This window comes from Ipomoea nil, unplaced genomic scaffold, assembly GCF_001879475.1.
Source record: "Ipomoea nil cultivar Tokyo-kokei standard unplaced genomic scaffold, Asagao_1.1 scaffold1617, whole genome shotgun sequence".
Classification (NCBI taxonomy): Eukaryota; Viridiplantae; Streptophyta; class Magnoliopsida; order Solanales; family Convolvulaceae; genus Ipomoea; species Ipomoea nil.
In genome coordinates, this window is record NW_017618045.1 from 1,879,371 (window position 1) to 1,885,967 (window position 6,597).

At 30.1% G+C, this 6,597-nt stretch overlaps 1 pseudogene; it reads right to left on the minus strand.

Moving 5' to 3' along the window:
* Window positions 1-4,836: 4,836 nt before the first annotated feature.
* LOC109191108 lies at window positions 4,837-5,333 on the minus strand (annotated as a pseudogene).
* Between the last annotated feature and the right edge of the window lie 1,264 nt (window positions 5,334-6,597).

The following is a 6,597-nucleotide window of genomic DNA, read 5'->3' on the forward strand; positions in this document are numbered from 1 at the left end:
CTGTAAAAAAACAATGGAGATCTAGGGATTTTAATTTTTAACCCTTTTCCTGGCAAAAGCTCAAAGTTATGCTTTTTAGTGTTTTTTTTTTTTTCCTTTTATAATTTTTACCCATATTTATTTGTTAACATAAATACTTATTATTGACTCATATCAACAACAACAACCAAAAAAATATTTTAAACAAAAGTGTTAGAAAATATTTATATTAGATTTCTTTTTTTTTTTAATAGTACTGGCTCTATTACATTGTAGTAACAAAGAACCAAGTCCAACCCGGGTACCATCAGACCACATAGTCTTGGTATATTAGATTTCAATTATACCAAAAAAATTATTCCCTATAAAATTAGATTTTCAAAATCATAACTCTTTTACAATTTTTAGACTTATGATTTATACTTGGTGTATCATTCAAAAGGTTCAACTTATGAATGAATTATACTACCCGAAAAAGTAAATTAACTGGATAGTAGTTCAAGAACTAACCGGATAGTTTAAAGAACCAAATAGTAAAGGTGTAGGAAGTCAACAACCGGATGGTGCACAACCGAAAAGTAAAAGATTGAAGAGTCCAAAAGTTGATGACCAGAAGGTACAAGACTAAATAGTATGAGAACCAGATGGTTCATTTGGAACCAGGAGGTAAATCAACCAGATAGTAATTGGGTTAACTTAAAGTCAAATACTCAAATCATAATGTTGTTCGAAAAGGCGACTACAATCAAAGTCAAGCAGACACCGAATAGTCCAAATCGAGAAGTGACCTAGTCATCATTCGGTGAAGTCACATTACAATTCGCATAACCAGACAATATAGTGATTGAGTATATTCTCACAACAAGGTAAACAATATAATGTTGTTAAGGTTTCAATATGCTTATGTACATATATCGAAGATGATTTTCCTTAAATAGCGAAGACATAATGCAAGATAAAACGTCAAAAATTCATGCACTAAAAGTCATGCAACGGTTGGAAAGTTCTAACATGAACAACCAAATGCACAACCACTAGCCATTTCACAATGGATAATGACACTACCCATTTGAAGTTTATTTCCTTCCAATAAACAAATTGAAATGAGTATATAAATACATCAGTTCAAGTTGAATGACATACTACATTTTTTAGATAAATTCTTACTAGTGTAAACTACATTCAAGAGCAACCTAGCTGACAAATGAGAGACTACTACGATCAATTCCAGATCAAGATTCAAGACTTTGGCAAATTCAAGACTACTAAACGCTAAGACTACAAGTCTACAACAGTTAGAGAAGAACATTCTTTTGTATTCAAATATTCAAACTCTAAACGGAAAAATAAAAAGAGCATGAGTAACAAGTTGAACACTTGAGAAAAATCTAAGGTTGTGGCTGGCTTTGTGATCAAAGCACAAGTTCTCTCCACTTGTATTTGGGGTGATAAGTACTAGTGGAACCTCCTAAGGAATTATAGGAGAATAGTGAATTAGGCCGAGTTGGTTGAACCACTAAAAAAATTATTGTATCTCTTTACTTACTTTATTGTTTTCATTATTCATCTTCTAACCAAATTTTATTAACAAGATAAACGTGACATCAAAACTTAAAAGGGGTATAACATTATTTTCGTTGCATGAAACTCATGTTTACAACACCTCTATTCACAAACAAAAGTTTTCAAAATATAACAAGTATATTCACACCTCCACTCCCCTCTAGGCTTGTTCAAACACCATTCTGGTTAGAGTAGTTGCCTATTTTGGGTCAACAATCTGACTGCTAGGTGGACCTCTATTCAAAAAATAATAATATTTTAGTTGGTATATATTTTTTCTTGAAAAATGAAAGGTTCGTTGTCTAAGCATCTTATGTTTAGCACTGACAAATTTGATGATTAAAAAATACCAATACAAACACATCTATTAGCTCGCAATGACGAAATGTGGGAGGTGATAACATGTGGACCAATGGAGATTCTTAAGGTCAATGTAGCCACTCTACAAAACATTGACACTCCTATGTATGTTCCAAAGCCATGTGACAAATGGATGATGGAGAACTAGAAGAGGAATAACATTGACAACATAGCAAAAAATATATTCTTCAAGGCTGTATATAACACTATATTTCATAGAATACGCAAGTGTGTGTTTGCCATGCAGGTATGGAAATTCCTTTTGCATATTGGGAGAAGAGACAAATAAGAGAAGTATGCCAATTGCCACGAAGAAGTTCGAAGACTTCAAGATAACCCTAGTACAAAGTGTTAATTGAAACGGGAGATCATATACATGAAGATACTCAGTGAGATTATGGATCTTTAACCATAACATAAGTCAAAAGGATATCAACCTAAAGATTTTGAGAGGCTTGCCTAAATCTAAGGAGATGAAGGTCACTTCATGCGTGACCACGGAGATTTATAGGTAATGTCCAATTGTCTAGTTCTTCAAGAACTTAAAGCATACGAGTTTGAGATAAAGAACTAACAAAGATGAAAACAAAGTTGATGAACCGCAAAAACTACGACACTAATCGCCAATCAACCATCAACGTCTTCAGGTTAGTAGATTTCAATAATGATTTTTATTGACAAACAATTTGCTTTGTTTGTTAGAAATTCAAAAGCTTTATGAGGCGTAACAACTTACAATGAAGTCCTTCATTCTCAACAAAAAGGTACCATAAATGTAAAAGATCATCATGATCAAGCAGGAAAGCACTAGAAAATATAATCCAAGCCTTTACTAAAACTGCTGAAAGGCTCACCATTTCAAAGATGAGTGCTAATTAATTAAAGGGAAAATAACACTTTTGACCCCTAAATTGTTTTACTTTTAGAAATTTAGTTCTTAAAGTTAATTTAAACAAATTTAACCCCTTAATTGTTCATAATAATGTTGCACTTTCAATCATAGTGTTATATAATTGTCAAAATATGAGGTTATTTTTATCATTTATAATCAATATCCACTGTTAAAAATGACATTCATATGGAGAGAAATGAAACTTTAACCATGGATATTAATGTTAAATGACATAAAATAACATCATAAAAAAGAGTTTGCTAATGACGTTGATAATTATATAACACTATAATGACTAAAAGTGCAAACATTATGAACAATTTAGGGCTAAATTTACTTAAATTAACTTACATTGAACAAATTTTCAATAGTGAGACAATTCATAGACCAAAAGTATTATTTCCCTTTAATTAATACTCATTTCAATTACTAAGCATTTGATTATGAGTTTCATTGGATACAAGTGTTTGGTCCCTATTGGGTGAATAGTCCAATAATTTTCTTAGAACGACACATGACAAAGGGCAAATTATTCTGTGGACCCGGGTCCACATTGCAATTATGGACCCGAGTAAAAAAATACATAATTTATATATTGAATGTTCACAATTTTTATATACTAAATATTCACAATTTACATATTGAATATTTACAATTATATACTAAATGTTCACAATTTTATATACTAAATGTTCATAATTTACATACTGAATGTTCAAATTTTAAATTGTGAATATTCACTATATAAATGGTGTGTTTTGACTCGGATTCCACTTTGTAAGGTGGACCCGGGTCAATGGCCATAACTATTGATGAAAAAGGCTATGACTGAAATGGACGAAAAGTGAGTGACCTAATAAAAGTGGACATATTTTAAATTTTGTAGAAAAATAGACGAAATTAGTTTGAAAAATGTTTTTGGTAAGAAATGCATTACACATATATCTCTATATATAATATAGCATAATCAAGGTGAAAATTTTTTCCCCCCATTTGATGCATTTAAGAGTTATGGAATATCAAGGGTTTAGGAACTTCATAATCATATTATATATATATATATATATATATATATTATATATATATAAATCAAAATTGATAGATAATACTGTAGAAATTAATCATTAATTACATGAATTTATAAATTTGTACGCATTTTTTTTATAAATTTGTACAAATTTATAAATTCATGTAATTATGAATTAATTTCTACGAGTATTATCTATCAATTTTGATTTATATATATATATATATATATATATATATATATATATATATACACTAACTTTTAATAGTTTGTAATTTTGATTAGTTTTTTAATAATTTATTTACAAAGAAAGTTAGGTAAAATAAAATTAAGTAGGGAAAATATATTCCCACCTTTTTTTTTTTTTTTGAAAGGAGCCAAGGTGGCAATTTATTCAAAATAATGCGAGATTTGTCCCACCTAAGTGTGAATGCATATTAATAGATTTGTAAGATCATTATTTTTTGTGTGTAAACTACGAGGTGGTCCGGGTTTTTCTCTGTCCGTTTAACTTTGTAGATCATTATTGCAATGAGGTTAGCAATATGAATGCATTTTTGTCATATATTTTCTTAACATTTAAATATTACAATGTATAACTATACTTAAATTTTTAATAAAATTAATTCTGCTTTGTATCATAACATTACAACAATACTTATAAATTTTTGTCCATGCATCGCACGGGGCAAATACTAGTTTCACTTAATTTCAAAATCATTTTCAGGCTATTGTTGAAAAATTAAATAGTGTCAAACAAATCTTCCAAATGCGTTTGACATTATTTTAAATTCTCACAAATACACCATATTTTTGAATTTACACTTTTTTAAATGCCAAATGCATTTGGAAAAGTGCAAATTACACTTTTGGTCCTATGACTATAGGGGGCGTGTTAATTTCGGTCTGTGACTTTTAAAACTAACAATTTAGTCCTTTAACTATGATTTTTTTAGCAGATTTGATCCTCCGGCCAAATTTCGCCGGAAAAAGATAACCCATTTTAAATTATTTATCATTGAGGGCAGAATGGTCCTTCCACGTCATTTCTTCTTCTTCCATTACCGCTGCCGTCCTTTTCCTGCCGCCCCGCCATGGCGCTCTTCTCCCCCTCCATGTCCCTGGACCTCGATCTGCAGGTATACCTTCATTGGCTCCACGTACTCTTCGAACCCCAACGTCGTCATCGCCCATAGCAAGTCGTCGCCGTTGATCGTCTTCCGCTTCTCCCTCTGGCACTTGTCCGACGCCTCTCCAGTGAGTGATGAAGCTTATGAACTCCGACACACACTCCTGGACCGTCTCCTTCGCGTTCGCAGGCAGCGCCTTCTTCATAATACGGCTCACGTTCGCAATTGGGAGGAAACGGTCTTGCTCCCGTTGTGAGCTGTCGCCGTCGTGGTCGTCCCTGTGCCCTCCTGATTCGTTGTCGGAATCCGCCATTGAAGCTAAGTTTTGGAGTATAAAAAAATCGATATTAAAAGAATACGAAAACTATTTCACTACGATTGATGAAGAAATGATGTGGAAGGACCATTTTGCCCTCAATTATAAATAATTTAAAATGGGTTATCTTTTTCCGGCGAAATTTGGCCGGAGGACCAAATCTGCTAAAAAAAGCATAGTTAAAGGACTAAATTGTTAGTTTTAAAAGTCACGGACCAAAATTAACACGCCCCCTATAGTCATAGGACCAAAAGTGTAATTTGCTCTTTGGAAAATGCATGTGACTCAAAAATAAAATTTATAAGGTTCGTTTACTAACTTTATCTAATTTTCTAAAAATTAGAGAATTTGAGAATATAGAACAAAAAAATATGTTTTTTTAGTACTATTGACTATGTTACAATGCAATATCTGTTTATAACTACTTTCTCAACCTACTCAAGCACAAATAGTCAATACCGCCTCCACGAAGTACAGTTTTCCATTTTAAAAACAAAACATTTTCTAGTTTTCTAGAAAAATGAAGAACTTTTAAAAAATGTTTTCTAAATAGAAAATAGAATCTCTATCATCTATTTGACTATAACTCACTATACACATTATCACCATTATCTACTCATATTTTATTCATTACTATTATTACATTCATTATTTTCTTCATTTACTTATCACCATTTTCTATCTTTCTACTCGCATTTACTTATATATAAACATAACTTATTTGCTTACGTTTAAAGTTAGATATTATTCATATTATCACAATTAAAACTTGAACTATACACCAAGGTTTAATTAGATTTTGATTGAACTCAATATATTATTGGTTCAAATATTTTTAGTTATGTTATATCGTAATATAAGTTTGATATGTATCTCAAATATTGAAATTTCACAAATATTAGACTTCAAAGTAAAAAATTATTCATATACATTTCATCTAAATGAATATCCAAAATTATTTTAAATATTAGCTCAAATAAATTAATAGTATCTAAACTATATTTTAAGTGAAATTAATAGCTAGGTTTGTTATTGGTTCAAATATATATTTTTAGTTATGTTACATCTTGATATAAATTTAGTTCGGATATCAAATGTAAAAATTTTACATATATTAGACTTAAAAGTTAAAATTACATTTATTTCATTTAAACCAAACATATCTAAAAATATTATAAATATAAAGTCTAAAAGTCATTCAAAATTAAACATGTCTTAATTTTATAATATTAGTCTAAAAATAGATTTAAAAAAATGAATGTTAGTAACAAGTTTTATAAACAGAAAAAGAATTAAACTGAAAATTTAGAAAATCGAAAAAAAAAAAACA